The 20,293-nt window shown below is 47.2% G+C and overlaps 1 pseudogene; it reads right to left on the reverse strand.

The window, feature by feature from the left end:
* Positions 1 to 13,635: 13,635 nt before the first annotated feature.
* On the reverse strand, positions 13,636 to 18,705 carry LOC115658843 (annotated as a pseudogene).
* Positions 18,706 to 20,293: the final 1,588 nt, after the last annotated feature.

Below are 20,293 nucleotides of genomic sequence, written 5' to 3' on the forward strand. Positions count from 1 at the left end.
TGTGTAAGAGTTGGGTGATGGTTAAATAAAATAGTGTAATTATTTAAATGCTTTAATGCACAGAATAGCACAGTGTTCTTCCTAATATGTATATCACCAGAATCCTGGAATATCAGCTGCATTGTGCTGGCACCCTGCTTGTTCTGAGTCATGTAGTGAAATTCCCAAGTATATGAGTTAATGGTAACAAATGGTATCAAAAAGCATTCTGTGTAGTTGCCGTTTAATTATTATGTAAGTACGGTACCCTGTTATAAAGTGTTACATAGGGATTGCCATTTAAACAGATATCTGAAGCAAGGCCCAGCTGTGGCTAGCTTGGATCCCTATCTGCGTGCCAATGAGTGGTTGATGAATCCTCGGAAAAGGAATTATGTTAGCCCTAGTTGTGTCTTCTTTACCTTGTCCATTTTAATGGCTGAACTCCATGCCCCTTATAATTGGGGGGATTTTGGTACTATTGTGACTATCACCTCTTTATTCAGATGAACTGTGCTTTTTCTAACATGCCTTTCTTACCCGTGACATTTTTTGATTAGATGGAAGAACAATTTTAGGATGTACTATGAACTAGTCAGCTCATTAAAAATCAACGATAGGAGTTACATTGATCGAACCAAGTCTGTTCTCTACAGTGGGTCACTATCTATCTATGAATTTGTAAGAGTTCATGCAAATTTCCACGCCAATCAGAAGGAATCTGCTATGTGTTTTAATCTTCCCTACAAATGTCAGGATTTCCTTGCACTGTAGCCATACATTTCCACTGACCCTGTTAAACTGGCTTCTTTGCAGTTAACATTGGAGTGAATTGGTTTCTGCAAGAACAAACAGAATGAAGTCCCAGGTCTTTGTATTGTTTTGGCAGCATCCCAGCCCCTGCAGGAAGCTCAGTCCTGGACAGATGACAGAGCTGAGGGGCACGCAGTGACAGGAGACTCAGAGTCACAAGTTTATTGATAATTGAGGATCAGGCTGAGCCCCACCCTCACTGGTGATAGGGGCAGTACTTCCCAGGGATCTGACTGGCCCTTTTGACCCTGAATCTGCCCCCATGGCAGGGTGCTTCAGTGGGACTAGGGCACTTCCTGCTCTGCCATTTCACCTTGTAATGGGGGGGCAGGGGAAGGAATGAGGAAGAGGAAGACGGACCCTTCCTTTCTTAGGCTTACTGTCAGGAGCTGAGCCTTAACCAGTGGGCGGGGCATTCACTCAGGCCAGGGCTTTATAAAGCTGCGCACAAGCGACCGGGAGCTTAGCGAACAGGAGCTGCTAACAGGGAGTTTTGCAAGGGAGTTCTCCAGGTGAAGGAGGAGCACATACAGCATCTGTGGGCAGAGCAGACAGGGAGCTGTAGACGGGAATTTGAGAGAGTTTGACAGAGGGAGGTCTTACAATGGTGAGGAGGACCCGCAACACCTGTGCCAGCACTGCTTCTGTCTCCTCCACCTGCGCCAGTAGCCAGACAGAGCACCAAAGCATGGATGCTTTTACCCAGATTCTGGTGTGGGCTTGCAAAGACTGTAATTTGCAATTTCCACTTAATGATATCCAGGCTGGGGGTGGCATCCAATGTGAAAGGTGCCTACTGGTGGAGTCTCTCAGGCAGCAGGTGGGAGAGCTACAGGAGGAGGTGGCTAGGCTGAGGAACATCTATGTCCATGAGCAATTCCTGGACAGTATCCATGTGGAGACAGCTGACGGTGCTGTCCCAGTTGACAGGACTACTGACACAGCAGTGGAGGAGGAGATGCCTCAGGGTGTATCTGACACACCAGTGGAGGAGGAGGCTCAGGGTGGACACAGCCAGCTGGTTACTTCTAGCAGCAGGCAGTGCTCCACCGCTGCTGCAAACCCTCCTGCTGTGGTAAAAGATAACTGTTATGCTCTTCTTGATACAGGAGAGAAGGAATCACCCCCAACAGTTAAGGAGGTGAAGCCTCGTACCCCTAAGGCTGGGAGGTCTGCTGCCACCACTGATAATAAGAAACGTAGGGTAGTGGTGGTTGGAGACTCTCTGCTGAGGGGGACGGAGACACCCATCTGTCGCCCTGACCGTTCATCCCGGGAGGTATGCTGCCTGCCAGTGGCCCGTATCCGAGATGTTACAGAGGCATTGTCGAGGATTATCTGGCCTTCTGACTACTACCCCATGCTACTCATCCATGTGGGCACAAATGATACTGCGAGGTGTGACACTGAGCAGATCAAGAGTGACTACAGGGCTCTGGGAGTATGGGTTAAGGAGTTTGGAGCACAGGTGGTATTCTCTTCGATTCTTCCTGTTAAAGGTAGGGGTCCGGGCAGAGACAGATGCATCGTGGAGGTGAATGCCTGGCTGCGAAGATGGTGTCGCCAGGAGGGCTTTGGCTTCCTCGACCACGGGATGCTATTCGAGGAAGGACTGCTAGGAACAGATGGTGTTCACCTTTCGAAGAGGGGAAAGGCCTTATTTGCGCACAGACTGGCTAACCTAGTAAGTAGGGCTTTAAACTAGGTTCGACGGGGACAGGTGAGCAAAGCCCACAGGTAAGTGGGGAACAAGACCTGGGAGATGGGTTGGAAACAGGAGGGAGCACGGGCTATAATGGCAGAGAGGAAGGAGGGTCAGGGCGAAGCTGGGAGGCAAGATCAAACCAGTATCTTAGATGCCTATATACAAATGCAAGAAGTATGGGTAATAAGCAGGAAGAACTGGAAGTGCTAATAAATAAATACAACTATGACATTATTGGCATTACTGAAACTTGGTGGGATAATACACACGACTGGAATGTTGGTGTGGATGGGTATAGTTTGCTCAGGAAGGATAGACAGGGGAAAAAGGGAGGAGGTGTTGCCTTATATATTAAAAATGTACACACTTGGACTGAGGTGGAGATGGACATAGGAGACGGAAGTGTGGAGAGTCTCTGGGTTAGGCTAAAAGGGGTAAAAAACACAGGTGATGTCGTGCTGGGAGTCTACTACAGGCCACCTAATCAGGTGGAAGAGGTGGATGAGGCTTTTTTCAAACAACTAACAAAATCATCCAAAGCCCAAGATTTGGTGGTGATGGGGGACTTCAACTATCCAGATATATGTTGGGAAAATAACACCGCGGTGCACAGACTATCCAATAAGTTCCTGGACTGCATTGCAGACAACTTTTTGTTTCAGAAAGTTGAAAAAGCTACTGGGGGGAAGCTGTTCTAGACTTGATTTTAACAAATAGGGAGGAACTTGTTGAGAATTTGAAAGTAGAAGGAAGCTTGGGTGAAAGTGATCATGAAATCATAGAATTTGCAATTCTAAGGAAGGGTAGAAGGGAGTACAGCAGAATAGAGACAATGGATTTCAGGAAGGCGGATTTTGGTAAGCTCAGAGAGCTGATAGGTAAGGTCCCATGGGAATTAAGACTGAGGGGGAAAACAACTGAGGAAAGTTGGCAGTTTTTCAAAGGGACGCTATTAAGGGCCCAAAAGCAAGTTATTCCGATGGTTAGGAAAGATAGAAAATGTGGCAAAAGACCACCTTGGCTTACCCTTGAGATCTTGCGTGACCTACAAAATAAAAAGGCGTCATATAAAAAATGGAAACTAGGTCAGATCACGAAGATGAATATAGGCAAATAACATAGGAATGCAGAGGCAAGATTAGAAAAGCAAAGGCACAAAATGAGCTCAAACTAGCTATGGGAATAAAGGGAAACAAGAAGACTTTTTATCAATACATTAGAAGCAAGAGGAAGACTAAGGACAGGGTAGGCCCACTGCTCAATGAGGAGGGGGAAACAGTAACGGGAGACTTGGAAATGGCAGAGATGCTTAATGACTTCTTTGTTTCAGTCTTCACTGAGAAGTCTGAAGGAATGTCTAGTATAGTGAATGCTTACGGGAAGAGGGTAGGTTTAGAAGAGAAAATAAGGAAAGAGCAAGTAAAAAATCACTTAGAAAAGTTAGATGCCTGCAAGTCAACAGGGCCTGATGAAATGCATCCTAGAATACTCAAGGAGTTAATAGAAGAGGTATCTGAGCCTCTAGCTATTATCTTTGGGAAATCATGGGAGACGGGGGAGATTCCAGAAGACTGGAAGGGGGCAAATATAGTGCCCATCTATAAAAAGGGAAATAAAAACAACCCAGGAAACTACAGACCAGTTAGTTTAACTTCTGTGCCAGGGAAGATAATGGAGCAGGTAATCAAAGAAATCATCTGCAAACACTTGGAAGGTGGTAAGGTGATAGGGAATAGCCAGCATGGATTTGTAAAGAACAAATCGTGTCAAACTAATCTGATAGTGTTCTTTGATAGGATAAAGAGCCTTATGGATAAGGGAGAAGCGGTGGATGTGATATACCTAGACTTTAGTAAGGCATTTGATACGGTCTCGCATGATATTCTTATAGATAAACTAGGAAAGTACAATTTAGATGGGGCTACTATAAGGTGGGTGCATAACTGGCTGGATAACCGTACTCAGAGAGTAGTTGTTAATGGCTCCCAATCCTGCTGGAAAGGTATAACAAGTGGGGTTCCGCAGGGGTCTGTTTTGGGACCGGTTCTGTTCAATATCTTCATCAACGATTTAGATGTTGGCATAGAAAGTACGCTTATTAAGTTTGCGGACGATACCAAACTGGGAGGGATTGCAACTGCTTTGGAGGACAGGGTCAAAATTCAAAATGATCTGGACAAATTGGAGAAATGGTCTGAGGTAAACAGGATGAAGTTCAATAAAGATAAATGCAAAGTGCTCCACCTAGGAAGGAACAATCAGTTTCACACATACAGAATGGGAAGAGACTGTCTAGGAAGGAGTATGGCAGAAAGAGATCTAGGGGTCATAGTAGACCACAAGCTTAATATGAGTCAACAGTGTGATACTGTTGCAAAAAAAGCAAACGTGATTCTGGGATGCATTAACAGGTGTGTTGTAAACAAGACACGAGAAGTCATTCTTCCGCTTTACTCTGCGCTGGTTAGGCCTCAACTGGAGTATTGTGTCCAGTTCTGGGCACCGCATTTCAAGAAAGATGTGGAGAAATTGGAGAGGGTCCAGAGAAGAGCAACAAGAATGATTAAAGGTCTTGAGAACATGACCTATGAAGGAAGGCTGAAGGAATTGGGTTTGTTTAGTTTGGAAAAGAGAAGACTGAGAGGGGACCTGATAGCAGTTTTCAGGTATCTAAAAGGGTGTCATCAGAAGGAGGGAGAAAACTTGTTCACCTTAGCCTCCAATGACAGAACAAGAAGCAATGGGCTTAAACTGCAGCAAGGGAGATTTAGGTTGGACATTAGGAAAAAGTTCCTAACTGTCAGGGTAGTTAAACACTGGAATAAATTGCCTAGGGAGGTTGTGGAATCTCCATCTCTGGAGATATTTAAGAGTAGGTTAGATAAATGTCTATCAGGGATGGTCTAGACAGTATTTGGTCCTGCCATGAGGGCAGGGGACTGGACTCGATGACCTCTCGAGGTCCCTTCCAGTCCTAGAGTCTATGAGTCTATGAGGAGAGGGTGTGAGCTGGGCCTCCTCATGAGTATCACAAACAAACACAGTCATGGGCCCAAAGCCTCTCCTCCATCTGCTGTGGAAATCCATTTCCTGCCCTTCATCTCCACTAACAAGGCATAAGAAATATGGCTGTGTATGACAGAGTTCACTCATGGCGATGGTGCCTCCTGCTGGCCACCCTAGGGATTAGCTTCACCAGTTGGTGCTCCCTCTTCCAGTGGTACCCCTCCTGTTGTCTCTGACTGCAGGCCTGCCTCACTGCGGGAACCGCAGTCTCCTTTTCATGACTTGGCCCTCCGGCCGGGTCACCATCAATGTTCCCCCCTTTCGGGGAATAGGTAGCACTGTTCAATAGTTAGGCCACTTCCCCAGTGGCAAATGGGGGGGACCCAGGCCCACACACTACTCCGGGTCCCAACCCAGGGACCTTGTAGATAGCAGCTTCCTGCTGTGCCTCATTTAACTTCTGGCAATGCTGCTACAATTCCCTGGGCCACTTCTGCACAGCTTTAGCACCTTCTTCACCCTGACCTCAGGACGTTCAGCTGCTCAGTCCCAGCAGCCAGCCAGCAGCTCCCTCTTGCTCCCCTCATCCTTGCCAGCAGCTGTCCTGGCCAAGGCACTACTCGTTCCCTCAGCCTGCTGACACAGTCCTCACTCTCTGTGCTTCCAGCAGCCACCGACTCTGACCCTGCAGCTCCTTCTATGTGAGTCTGCTGGGAGCTGATTGGCTGCTTCATGCAGCTTCTCTCCAATTGCCTGCTTCCTGAGTGGCTGCTCTAGGCTGCTTGGAGGGCTCCCCTATGCTACTGCACACTGGGGCAGGACATGGATAATCCCTTCCACTGCATTGGGGGTGGACACCTCATCATATTGCATCACCCAGTGCAATATGATGCATGCAATATGATACATGCAATTGACAACATTCAATTCAAGATGGCAGTCATGACCCTAGGCTTCGTGCTGTGTGCTGTTTGCTGCCGGGAGACTCCCACTAAGCTCTTAGAAATGCCCTGACCCACTAATAGGACAAAGCTGCAGCCAGGCTCTACTGTTCCTCAGCAGAGTAGAATTGCTGAAGATGAGGAAGCACAGAGATGGCCGAGTCTCCTTTATGACGCTTGGCTCTCACTCACCCCTTGTCTTCTTGGTGGGCTAAAGGATCTGCATGGTCCACAGCATACAGCATGAAGCTAGTAGCCAGGAGATCCTGGCACTTGATGCTTTCTTGCTTAGGACAACATTGTCAAAAGTAGCCACTAATTTCCAGCTCCTTATTTTTGTGGGCACTCAACTCTGCACAGCCATGGCCTGGCCCTGAATCACTTAGCCAGGGGAGTTTTGCCATTGATTTAATGGGAATCGGATCAAGATGCTAGGGCCTGGTTTCTAGAGGTGCTGAGGACCCATGACTTAATTTGATATACATGGGAGAGATGGGGGTTGCACATCCTCAGACTATCAGGCCTGTGGTGGCTTAGGTTGGGCAGCCCTGAAATTAGTGGTCACTTTTGGTCTTCACCTCTGCGACCCACTTTCCGCGCCCATAAAATGGGGATAATCATGTTGTGCAGAAAAATCCTAATGGCTGCCATCAAAAAAGTCTTTGATCCAGAGGCAGTCATTAAAGCCAATGGGTCTGCCAGGCACTCTTTCACACTCAATGGAAGGAGCAATTTAAGAAAGGCAGCTGCGGACAACAAGGGTGACTGCCCAAAGCAGTAGCCATGTGGCAGGACAGAGCTAAATTGTGTGGATGGAGGGGTTTCTCAGGTAGGAGGCTGTGGGGGTCAGAGGCAGAAAGCCAGCAGAAGTAGTTGTGAGCATTAACCTGAGGGACAGCAGAGACACAAAGCTTTTTGGCCACAGACCCTCATGGAGGGACAAACTTGGGGATTCCTGGGCAAGGAAACTTCCTGCTGCTGATTGTTTTTCCTGTGTTCAGGGAAACAAAACTTTGTGTGCATTCTTTGTAAATAAAAAAGATCACACCAAGAACAGGCCTGAATCATCCCATCGATGTCTCCTCTGAATGGAAACAGCCCTGCAAGGCCCTGAATACTGGCCAACTGCTTGGGCTGATGGGGCAACAATATTAATGGCACTTGCCTCCCAGGGCCTTGCTGGGATGAGCACTTTGAAGAGATGAAGCACTATGGAAGCATGGCATGTTATTGTCACTCCCAGGCCATCTCAATCTGTGAGCCGGGGCCAGCACACAGCACATACCTGCTTGTTCTCGCCCTCACCCCCTTTCCTTAATCCTCAGCTCCTACCACTTTTGTACTGTTGTTAATATTATTTACCGCAGGGTCTGACAGAGTGTGGGTGCTTTACATATACAGACTGGATAATGCCCCTCTCTGACGAGCTCACAGTCTGACTGTAGCTGTTACACCATCTGAGGGTGACTAGCAATAGGAGGGGCAGACTGAGCAGATAGAAGTGTCACATGAGTGAGATCGGGCAGGGGTGTCCTTCTGGTGAGTGCACTTTCCAAGCTCCTCCCAGCCTGATTGCTGTAGCTTTCTGTGTGTAACACACTATATTGTCAAGGGTGAATGAAATGGGAGTTTCAAGAGCACATCCCAGTGAGGATTAACCATATTAATGAGCAATTAACAATTATTGTATTTATAAAGTCCCAGTGAGCATTTGGCATTCAAATGTAGCAAACCACCATTATACCACCTGAGAAGAGATCACAGAAACAGCTAAACAAACCACACAGAACTTCGTGACTGAGGGAGAGCAGGGCCAGCCACCGGGGCAAAGCAGCCTGCCTCTGATGAGGAGTGGGAAGGCAGGGCTGAAATGGATGCTGCAGGGAGAGAAAGTTCCACAATCCCAGATTGTCACAGCAAACGCCGTCAGCCACTGATCTAAGCAGCACTGTTAGAAGCTCCAAAAGACAGGTGCTGCCTGAGACCGGATTGCACAGGAGGCTGAAGCGCCAAAGCCAATGTAGGGAATAGATGAATACTGGTGATTGCACAGAATTTCCAGCTTGAACATACACATTTGCAAGGAGTCCTGCCTCATGCTGGGGAGATAACGGGAATGGGTGATGTCAGGCCTCCAGAGAGCTGTTGGTCCAGCTAGGAAGGGCTCACTTAGCTAACCAAAGAATGCCATCAAGCTGCATGCATTATTCTCCTTGGCCCCAAAATTCAGCAATGCACTTAAGCACATGCATCAGTCCCAGTCAAGTCCATGGGAGTTAAACAAGTTCTCCACTGACCTGAGGCCTTAGCAAACACACAATTGCTCTAGCTGCAGCTCTGTACTCCTTTCCCCCTACCTACACCCACCCATTGTGGCATGTCTGTGTTTAGACTGCAAGCTCTTTGGGGCAGAGTCATGACTGCTACCTGCTCTACACAGCACACAGCCCCGCACAAATAATGAAAAGTGACAGCACTGCAGAAGGCCTACAACTCTGGGGGCCGGGGGACCCCCCAGGGACTGCTGGCCCCATGGCTGCATTCATCGAGAGCTTTGGTGCTGGATCAGTTCCAGCAGTAACCATGTTCAGGTTTTGAAAACCAAATGTTTGCACCGTGAAATGTTTGCTGGTCAGTCTCTGGGTTTCGGGGGGAAGGGTTTTAAATTTTGTCAAAAATGAAAAATTATGGTTTTGACAAAACGCCTCTTTCCACTTATGTTACTTTTGGATGAAAAAAAAGTTTGATCAGATGTACTCCAAGGTTGCAGACCCAGCAGATTCAGTGATGACAGCCTGATAGCCACCCTGGTGCTGTGGAGGCCTGGCTGTGGCCCCTCCCCCTCGACTTCTCAAAATCCACGGGCCACGGAGCATTTGAAGCCATGCTCAGTCATAGCTGTCTAGCCAAGTGTTTCCAACCAAGGAATGTCTCTGTGGCCAGTGGCCATTAATCAACATTTCATCAACGTGTCCAGGCAAAGATGGTTCTAGACTTAGAGTCTAATCAAAAGAATTTCTGCTGATCTCCCCAGCAAGCCCCAGCACTCACCCATCCCCAGATAACACTGCAGCATTCAGGGAGGCCAGGCCCATGGCCAGAGGTTATGAGGCAGGGCCAGGAATGTCCAATGTCTTCAGGAGGGATCAGGATCAGCCTGACTATGGCTGGAGGAGGATGAAATGCTCCCACTGGAGATGCAGAGGTGAGGACACTTAGCTGGACACACAGCGCCCCATAAAAGGCTAAATTCAGTTGCTAAGGAATCCTCAGGGGTTCTCTAGGAACCATGCGCTAGGTTGATGGTGATGCAGGTTGCTAGGCAACTTCCCAGATGATGGCCATGCCTGCAGTCACAACAGTGGATGATGGGAAAAGGAGACAAGACTGAAGTGTCTGAGCTGATTCTGTCATCAATAAGCAGTTTTCCATACCAGTGACCAGCAGGCAGCACCTTGCAGGAGCACCTGCAGTGGCTTTGCAGTGGCTGAGACCTTTCCTGTCCAGGAGCCCAGGGAGAAGTGCTGGTGTGGCGACTGCTTATTCTGCCTGAGATCTCCACTCCCAGCGACCCCCATGCCTGCAAGTCCAGCTGCATCTTTGTGACCTTTGACTCCATACTCAAACCTCCCTGCTCCAGTCCCCATGGCCCACCGTGCTCTCACTGCCTCCCCTGATGGCTTCAAAAAGAAAACCAGCAAACCAGGATGGGACTCCAGCCCTTCCCTCCCCACCTGTTACTTTTGTTTGTTAAGATCTTTATTCGAGGGGGCAGTCAGGGGTTAGGGTCTTTTGTGTGTCTGCATTAAGTGATCCACAACAGCTGGTGCACAATTGGTTCAAGCACACCACCTTGGTACCACAGTCAATTTACTGTTGCTGTATAGCTTTGTGGCCACACAGAACAATACTGTTTTGCAAGGAGCCCTCAGCATTGTGATCAGACACCCCACCATGTATTTCTCTGTTGCTGTTCCATATGCATTCTGGGATGTTTCATGCTGTGCACTGTGGGATTCTTAAGGGAAGGCAATGGAATCATGGGACTTGAGAGGGGGGAGACACAAACTGAATAATTCCCAGGATCCTCTTGTTTCATCTCATCACCCTTCTTGTTTCTGTGATCCAGAGCCATTTTACAGGCACTGTCAGGCAGTATGTATGATCACTGCTGACCTCCAGTCATGAACACAGAGACTATTGGTAGAGTAGCTGAAGTCACACCATGGCTATCCAACCAGAAGAGGAGGAGACTGAAAACAACCAGACTCTTCTCCTACATCTTCTCCTGCAGCAAATTCACTCATTGTCGTGCTGCTTTGGGGCTTGGCCAGTTACTGCTGACCGGTGGGGCAGAACAGGGCTGCAAACCTGCGACAGTCAGAACTGGGGGCAGAAATTCAGGATGTCAAAAGCCACTTTCTTAGAACTCTCTGCAGAGCTTGTCTAAGAGCTGCACTGGTGAAGCACCCACATGAGAACTCTCCTTTGCATGGAGAAGCAGGTAGCCATAACCACTGGAAGCTCGCTCCGCTCCCTCGCTCGCCAGCTACAGCCTGTTAGTTGCTGACCAGTTTGGTGTTGATCAACATTTGGACTGTTGTAACAGAGGTCTGTGCCACTATCAAGGTGGTGCTGTCTGTCCCACTGGGACATAAAACTAGGCTCTGTGCAGGCAGCTGTTAAGGGTCTTGCATGGCTGGGGTTCCCTAAGTGCATAGGGGCCACGATGGGACCTACATGTCTATTCTTTGCTCCCCACATCAAGCCTCAGTGTTCAGCAACACCAAGGCGTTGCTCCATGATGCTGCAAGGCCTGATTGATCACTGTGGAAGACTCACCGGTATTAATGTGGAGTAATCTGGAAAGGTCCATGATGCCAGGATCTTGAAATGTCCGCACTTTCTGTGCAGTGACAAATGGTATTTTTGCATCCAGGATCTACGTGGACATTAGTGAGATTGCCTTCCCTCCTGTCATTCTGCTCCCCTGGCTTAGGAAGCTTTTCACTGGACAACTGGAAAGGAGAAAGGAACTGTTCACTTGCACTCTGAGGAGGTGCAGAATTACTGGGTAATGTGCCTTTGGAAGACTGGGTCCTGACGTCAAGGCTGGATTCTGATGAAGACCATTGCACAGCCTTTGTGAGAGCAATATGAAAATACATATTGCTGGCATATGGATGGGTGAAGGAAGGGGGCATACTTGGTGAGCATTTTGAACAGCCAGAGCAGAGGCCTTTATGGACTGATGCAGCCACTTGAGGAACATAGTGCAGGATGCATCGTGCTCCTACTTGACGTTCTAGGGCCCACTTGTGAGAAACGTTACGTCTTTGTTTAAAGCATTGTCACAAACATACGACTAAGGGTAGCATAAAATCCCTCCTTACCTGTAAAGGGTTAAGAAGCTCAGATAACCTGGTTGGCACCTGACCAGAAGGATCAATGGGGAAGGAAGATACTTTCAAATCTGGAGGCGGGCGGGGGGGAAGGCTTTGTTTTGTGCTGTGTGGGTGTTCTTTCCGGAGCAAAGGGAGAGACCAAGCAAGTAATCCGGCTCCCACTGAAATGATACATGTAATATTACAGAAATAGTAAGTAATAGCAAGGAAATGCATTGGAGTATCTTTTGTTTTAACTTGTGAATTTTCCCTGTGCTAAGAGGAAGGTTTATTCCTGTTTTGTTTTTGGTTTTTTTTTTTTTGTAACTTTCAAGTTTTGCTTTGAATCTTTTGTTACCCTGTAAAGTTATCCTCTGTGCTTTGAATCTTTTGTTACCCTGTAAAGTTAATCTTCTATCCTGATTTTACAGAGGTGATTATTTTATCTTTAAATACATTCTTTTAAGAACCTGATTGATTTTTCATTGTTCTTAAGATCCAAGGGTTTGGGTCTGTGCTCACTTGTACCAACTGGTGAGGATATTATTCTCAAACCTTCCCCAGGAAAGGGGGCTTGGGGGAATAGGACTCCAAATGGTCCTTTCCCTGTTTCTTTGTCTAAATCACTTGGTGGTGGCAGCATACTATTCTAGGACAAGGTGGAATTTGTGCCTTGGAAAAGTTTTTAACCTAAGCTGGTAAAAATAAGCTTAGAGGGTCTTTCATGTGGGTCCCCACATCTGTACCCCAGAGTTCAGCATGGGAAAGGAACCATGACAGGCATTTATTAACATCAGTGCACATTACCTCTTTGTGCATGAATGGTTTGTGATGCAGTGTTTTCACACAGTGCTTGTTTTGATGCTGTTATTGTGCCTGGGTGGCAGTTATGATCCAGGTGCTTTGCAATAGAAAGGAGGGTCCAAGCTCCAGACCATGAATGCCACTGCATTTTCAAATTACTTTTGTAAACAACACATCATAATACAACGAGGTGAACTTTGTTAGCATTTTAGAGTTGTACTGAGCTGTCATACTGCAGTGCAAACTTAGCAGGTCATGTGCTCCAGCAATGTGGTCTGCGTTTCCATAATCCAATGTTCTTTTCTCGCCTCTTCCTTACACTGCTGATACAGTAAAATAAAGAACTTTTGTAAAAGTCAGTTTTCAATATATGTGTCTTAACTTCAAACAGTCTCCTTCCCCAGGAAGCCACAAGGCACCATTGTTCTTGGGGCAGGTGGGGGTTTGACCAGGTAGAGGATGAAGAACAATTACACCCCCAGGTAGGTTGGGATGGGGGCAGTACACAGCAAAGCTACACGTTGATAATGGGTTTTCATATTTCTATTTAAATGAGGGGAGAGTTTGTGCAGTCTCTGGTGCAGCCCTTGCATTGAGCACAGGGGTGAGGTTCCAAAGCCAACGAGCTGGAGAAAAGTTAGACCAACATGGCGACATTCTTATGGCAGCTGGACATGTGTAAACACCTCTGATCCCTCCTGTTGTGGTGTATTTTGAATGATTATTTCTTACAGGAATTGGTGCCATCCACAGTAGGCTCGGGACCTCTGTGTCTCTGGCTCAGGGTTAACTGGTCTCACATGGTCGCCCACATCTGGGATGAGTCAGGCTGTGCCCACAACAAACTCTGGTACAGATGTGGCCAAGCTCCACAACAGATCGTGATACCACTCTGTAGTCACTTTGTACTTCATATGTCTATGGCCCAGCCAGAGCTCCTTTTTTTAGCTGGGAGACCTCTTTACTGCCGATCTGCCACGTGATCCAGCCCATCGGGTGGTGGTTACTCACACTGCCTTCCCTGCATGCCAGCCTCAGTTGATTGCTGGCCACCCAGGTTCTGGAGGACCCCGATTAGCAAGCGGTATGTGTCTCTCAGGCAGACTATGTCTGCCCCTATAAGGAAGTCAATCTCTCAGGAATGCCTCATGGGCCTCCAGACTCCATGACACAGCACAGACTTGGGCCCAAGCTGAATGCTCTGAGGACAAATTCCTATGGAAGTTCTCCTGCCTCTGCTTCGAGACCAGGGAAAGCTCAGTGATCATTACATCTCCCCCATGCAGGGTGGCAAGGATGCCCATGATTCCCTCCAATCACCTTCTTGGCCCAGAAGTTGAACTTCTCCTCAAAATATTTACACAGGGTTAGAGTTGCTTTCCAAAGGGGTGCTGCCACCCCAAGTTGGGCCTTGTAGTGCTGGGCATGGTTAACATGTGGCTGCAGAAGGGGTAGCTGGTCTCTCCAGAGAAGGTGTCAGTGAAGAGCCTGACCTCCTGGGGGAACACAGCCTCCAGCCCCTCAAGGGTGGCATCCGCAGCAGCCGCCTGTGACACCTGGGCAGCCTATGCCCTGCCATTCTCCATAGGGGAGAAGGGAGGCTGCTTGGATGTAGCCATCTTGCAAGGCACACAACACAGCTCTCTCTAGCATCACATACACCACACAGTGCTAATAACCGCTCTGCCTGTAGGGACCTTTCAAGGGAGAGCACTCCATCACCTTCGCACACACTACATTGGAGCTAAGTGCATACTGGAGACGCCTGATTTCCCTGTAGCTTCACCAGCTTTTAGGTCCTCCTTTGATCTAAGTAACAGAATTTGTTTGAAACTTGTAGCCCTTATATCCGATATTTTATTAGTGTTCTTCCTTCCACACCTGTTTCTATTTGATTAATGGAAAACCATGAGAATACAGTGCTGGCCACTGTATGTTCCTGAAAGACAGCAGAGCCCAGAGGACGAAGGCCTTGCTCTCTGGAGTTGAAGCAGTAGCACTATTGGCTAGTAGACGCAGTAATCCTTATCCTGTTTGATTCAGCCACTAGTAGGAGGCAGCACATTTAACCAGTGTGATATATATTATTAAAGGTCCACTGTTTTATCACAGAACTTCAATAGGTACCTGAAGGGAAATTCTAAGCTCATTTGAACAGTTTCGACAGAGAGTGACTCCAGCAAAGACAAGAGGTTTATATAAATGAGGCCGGAATTTGATGTTCCACATTTAAGATTCTATGTAAAGACGAGTGAATAAATTACTCAACAAGTTTTGCCTTATTAGTTGTGAATTGTCAGCCTACAGATCACAAAATCCCACATGTATTCATTACTTCTTATTAGTCACAAATCTCTTCGATAAATAATTCTTAGTCAGTCAGAAAGACACGGTGTGTTAGGAAAAACCTGTTAATGGACCAACTTCTATTGGGAGGAGAGAGAAGCTTTTGAGCTGCCCAAAGTTTTTGACTTCCTCTTTAAGAAATAGTTTGTTGCATATATTCACAGTTCAAGTTGTCTTGATTAGTCGCATGGTATTGTTTCTGTTACTGATTGGATGAGTTATATAAAAACAATACAGTACAAATCACAAATTTAACAACCAAATATACACTCTGAAATACACTAGCATGTATGCAGAATGTGACACATTTACACTGGTAGCCAATGATGTGAAACATTTCTAAAATTGTTGCAATAACCATATTAAATTGGTATCCCCATTCGGTGGGACTGGAGAGAATATGGGGCCAGAGTTAAAGTTGTTTCTGGAAATTGTCTGAATTCCCCCCACTGTCAACTTAAAACAAAATGGCAATGTTTGTATTATTATTTGTATCACCGTAGTACCTAGGAAACTAGTCATGGCCCAGGGCCCAAATGTGTCAGGCACTGTACAAATATAGAACAAAAAGACAGCCCCTGCCCCAGAGAGCTTTGTTTCTTTTTGTTTGCAGTCTAGCTTTCCATCCTTAGTTTTATCTTAATGACATTTACAGGATGGGATATTAATATTATTTGGTCTAAATTTTCACAAGTGGCTAATGATTTTGGGGGTCCATCCTTTAAGATGTGTCAATTGCAACACCCAAAACTTGGGGCACCCACAAATATTAATCACATGTGAAAATGTGGGGCATGAAGACCTGTATGAAATGCTCTCAGAGAGCTAGCTTCTGATGGCACTAGTGTCAAGCTGGAGTAACTCCATTTCCCTTTGATGGCCACACTCTGGAGTCAGTCTGATATAAGCAAGGTTCCCTAGCTGAAGTTCAGTTTTACAGAGATTCAACCATCTGGCTATATACGAAGAACACACCACCCCAACCACCCCTAAAATGACAACCCTTACTCTATGAGTGGGAAATGTTTTTTCTGAGAATTTACAAGTAAACTCATTATAAGTTTCTGAGCTACAATTAATTCACATATGAGCCCTTGAAGAAATTTAACCCCCTGTGTCAAACATTTTTTGTCCTGAATTATCTCAGTGACCATAAGGGGTAAAAAAATTGAAAATCTAAGGTCTTTAAAAAGCAATTAAATCTCATTTTGTGCTCACAAGCACTGAAATGCCTTGATCACAATTGTACACTGGCTCTGATACAATGGTGTCACTAGAGGGCAGAGGTAAGTTTGGTTGGGTGCCCTAGCTGTGCTTTTCTAGACTGTAATATGTTTTGGTATTTTGGCAATTTCCTGGGTTTGTAACATTTGGTCTGGGAATAGTTAAAACATCCCTGTTGAGTATTTTGCCTTCCATTCCTGGTCTGTGTTCTCAAGCATCAATCTGTCTTAATGCTGGGTTTTATTTTGTTTGCGTTATTACTGTTTTGTTCTTTTCCGGGACATTGCAGAAACTAGGTGTTTCCAATATATTACTGGATGGAATCAGAATGGGATCTCTCTACTACCTGAAATAATCCCTCTAAAAATTCCAGGGATGGTAACTTCCTTTTACACAATAAGGTCCCACTTTAATTTAACTTTCTATGAATGCTTCTCCAGCCACACAATTATACATTAATTAATTCTTACCACATTTTCTAGTGAAATATCTGATCCCAAACCCATCACATGAAACAAAGCCAAGTGAAAATGAACAGCTGAACTGGCTAATGGTGTGATCAGTAATGAAGAAATCAGTCACTTTATTGGCTAAGGGAAACAAGACACACTTTGTGCTAAGCGGATTGCCTTGATCAGACATTCAGCGGTGGTGTAACGGGGGACACTCACCTCTCATGAGCACCTCCTGTTGGCTGGGTGTGACATTGCAATCTCTCCTGGTCCCGGTGCCCCCTGTAGGTTGTTGACGTTGCTTGGTAGGTCTTCAGTGGCTCAGCCCTCTGGCCAAACCACACAATGAAATGGATGAATGAACCTCTTCTGGGGTAGCAGAGTTCAACAAAACTGTCAACCCTCATTAGGGTCTTCAGTCCTGTCTCTGGGTTCTTTAAATCTAGACCCTTTTCTTGGGCTTTTAAAATGAGCCGTGTCCCCTTTCCAGGGCTTCAACCCCTCCAGCACTAGCTGGGGATAGAGGGGGGAACCAGGCCAGCCTACTACTCCAGGTCCCAACCCAGGGACCCTATAAATAGCCACCTGCTGCTTCTTTTACTTGGCTGTTGCTACATTCCCTGGGCCTCTTCCCACCTAGGCTCTTCACCTCTGTCTGTTACCTTAGGACTAGAGCACTCAGCCCCTCTCATTCCTAAGTTTAGCTAATGCAGCCCACAGCAGAGTCCCCATCCTTCCCTCTCTGGCTGAGCTGGGGACTGCCCTGCTCAGCCCCTGCGGTTCCTTTTATCTGAGCCTGCTTTGCTCTGATTGGCTGCTTCTGCGCAGCCTTTCTAGGAAGGCCTGGAGGATGCTCCTTCCAGGGCCTGGTATGGGAAGACTGCAGGGCCTCTAGCAGGGGGCCTCAAAGGGCCAGGTGCATCTTGTCACAAGTGGTTTGTGGAGAGAGCCAAGTGAAATCTGTCTGGGTTTGTTACCGTGACCATCCGAATGGAGAGACCCTTCACCCGCAGTCCGAGCTGGTGAATTTCAGCGCTTTGTCTGGCTGACCTGCACTTGTCCTGGCCTAGCTGCTTCTATATGTGACAAGCTTTGGAGCAGATGATGTTTCCTTTGCATGGGTGCTTCATATTGGATCATTCAGTGCCTCTGGAAAGAGAATCTGGTCTTATTATGCAGCCATGCAGCACTGGGAGGTGGGGGGACATGGGAGGGAGACATGAAGCCTAGGACTAGAATGTCTGCAATTCTCTGCACAGGAACAAGGCAAAAAACTATAGGGCACCTTCCCAGAGCTGCTGCCTCTTCCTCTGACCATCCAGCCCTGGTTCCCTCTATGCAGAGGCTTCCTTATAGTGCCCTGGCCTGGAAGCCCCTGGACACAGGGGTGGGACTCAGAATCAGGCACTCTGGACTGGGATTTCCAGCCTGCTGATTCTCCCTTGCACCACGTGAGGCAAAGTAAATGTGCACGAGCCAGAGCCTCCTCCAGGAGCACTCCCTGGGCACCGGGGGATCTGTGCCAGTATAGGTTAGCAGAGACAGCTCCACCTCCTCCCCCTTCCCTTGTTGGCAGCTGTATTGTAGGAGCAGCAGTGATCTGTATGCTATATATAACCTGTATGCTCAAAAGGTCTGTTACACCTCCCCCACTTTTGTCTCCTCTCCTTCTCTGAATACCTGTGAAGTGGCTTTCCCCCTCCTTCTCCCTTCTGGAATGCTTGTGGGATGAATGGGCTGCTTGAGCAGCTGGAAGAACGGAAGAGCTCCCAGGTAGACAAGGTGCCTGCCACTCTGGTTAGGCAGCGATCACACGCCCAATGCATGGACAATGCATGGACACTGCCCGAGGTGGAATGTGACCAACCAGATGCGGCCAAGTCATCTCTAGTCACAGGCCACGAGGAGCAGGTCCTTAAAAGGGTAAAGGACCATATGCTCAGCTGTGCACTCATAAGCTTATACCTCCCGTGAAGGCCCTTCGCCCGGACCACCTGGCCAGTGGTTCGCTGCTTTGCATTCCATTGTGCTTCAGGAAGACCTACCTTCATCGCAACGTCTACCACTGCCTGTGAGACACTTACCTTGAAGGATCTTGACATCTCCAGTGCTATGCCTGTCCTGGGAGCATGAGTGTGGGAGTGTGATTGTGACCCCCTTTCTTTTGAGCTTAGCTATCAGTATAATAAACATGCTGCTTTCTGCCAGACTCTGGTGGGTTATAAGTCCTCCCTAAGCTTACTAGCTGGCCCAATTTTGGGTAACTAGCTGCACTGCCCAGCATCAGGGGGCATGTCGGGAGTGGGAAAAGAGTGTGCCCACAGAGGCAAGGCAGGTGGAATGAGGCTCCACTATGTGTCAGACCCAGCATAGCTGCAGCATATGTTAGAGCTGCCCCAGCATCAGGGCCAGGGAGCTGAGAATCAGGGAACCTGCTCTCCAGTTTAAAACCTCTGGAGCTCCCAGCTGCTGGCTATTGCTGGGGCAAATGAAATGACTGCCTTAGCAAGAAGGAGTACACATGTATACGAGTGCTCTTTGGCCCGAGTGGATAGGCACTAATCGGGCTCTTGCGGGGTTGTTTCCATTAGGAGGGGAAATTGATGATAGAGTCAGATACTTCTTTGGTGCGATCCTGCTTATTTACAGAAAGGGCACGGCGTCCTGTACCCTGGACACAGCAGAAACAAACAACAGGCAGTTTCCTTGGTCAGGATTTCCAAACCTGTGTCCCAAGAAGCTCTGTCTCAGATCCCTCTAGGGCCACAAATGACTTCTCTCGCTATCTGCTGGATTTTTTGCTGGCTTTCCACCTCGCTGTCACACACACATAGCTGCAACCAATCAACCCTGCAGACCCTGCACATGTAATCAGTCCTCGGGAAAATCCCTTGACCCAAATAGCTTTGTTTCTGATGAGATTTTGCCATGCTGGCCAGTGCCTTGGGCCGTGCCTCCTATAGTTTCAGCTAGCACTACAGAAAGGGACATTTAATTGTGCCTTCATTTAGTCTGAAGGAAGGGTGCTTAGTGTACCAATCAGTTTTAACCAAGTCTGTGATTGATGGCTGCCTTCCAGTGTAACAACATGAAAGAGAATAATGCCCACAGCACCCCAATTCCCATAGTGTAACATTTCAAAGGCAGCCACTGCACAAGGTTCACCAACCGGGCACTGGAAGTTCTCACCTCTCCCCAGGGAACAGGGTTTCAAAATTAGATGCAGTTGTTTGACGGGGGTAATTTAGACTTTCCTCTGAAAAATCTGGCCCTGACCTCTGGTTCTGATGGAATGCTGGCCTAGAAGTTCCGCCCGTCTGATATAGCAGGAGACATAATTCTGGATTAGAAGGATCACTGATGTTTTTTTGTATGGTAGGAGATGGAAGACCAGACTAGATGAATACCAGAATACAGCAGAACCTCAGAGTTACGAACCCCTTAGGTATGGAGGTGGTTCGTAACTGAAATTTTTGTAACTCTGAACAAAACATTATGGTTCTTTCAAAAGTTTACAACTGAACACTGACTTAATGCAGCTTTGAAACGTTACTTTGCAGAAAAAAATGCTGCTTTCCCTTTAGTTATTTAGTTGTTTACGTTTAACACAGTACTGTGCTGTCTGCTTTTTCTTTTTTT

This window comes from Gopherus evgoodei, chromosome 10, assembly GCF_007399415.2.
Source record: "Gopherus evgoodei ecotype Sinaloan lineage chromosome 10, rGopEvg1_v1.p, whole genome shotgun sequence".
NCBI lineage: Eukaryota > Metazoa > Chordata > Testudines > Testudinidae > Gopherus > Gopherus evgoodei.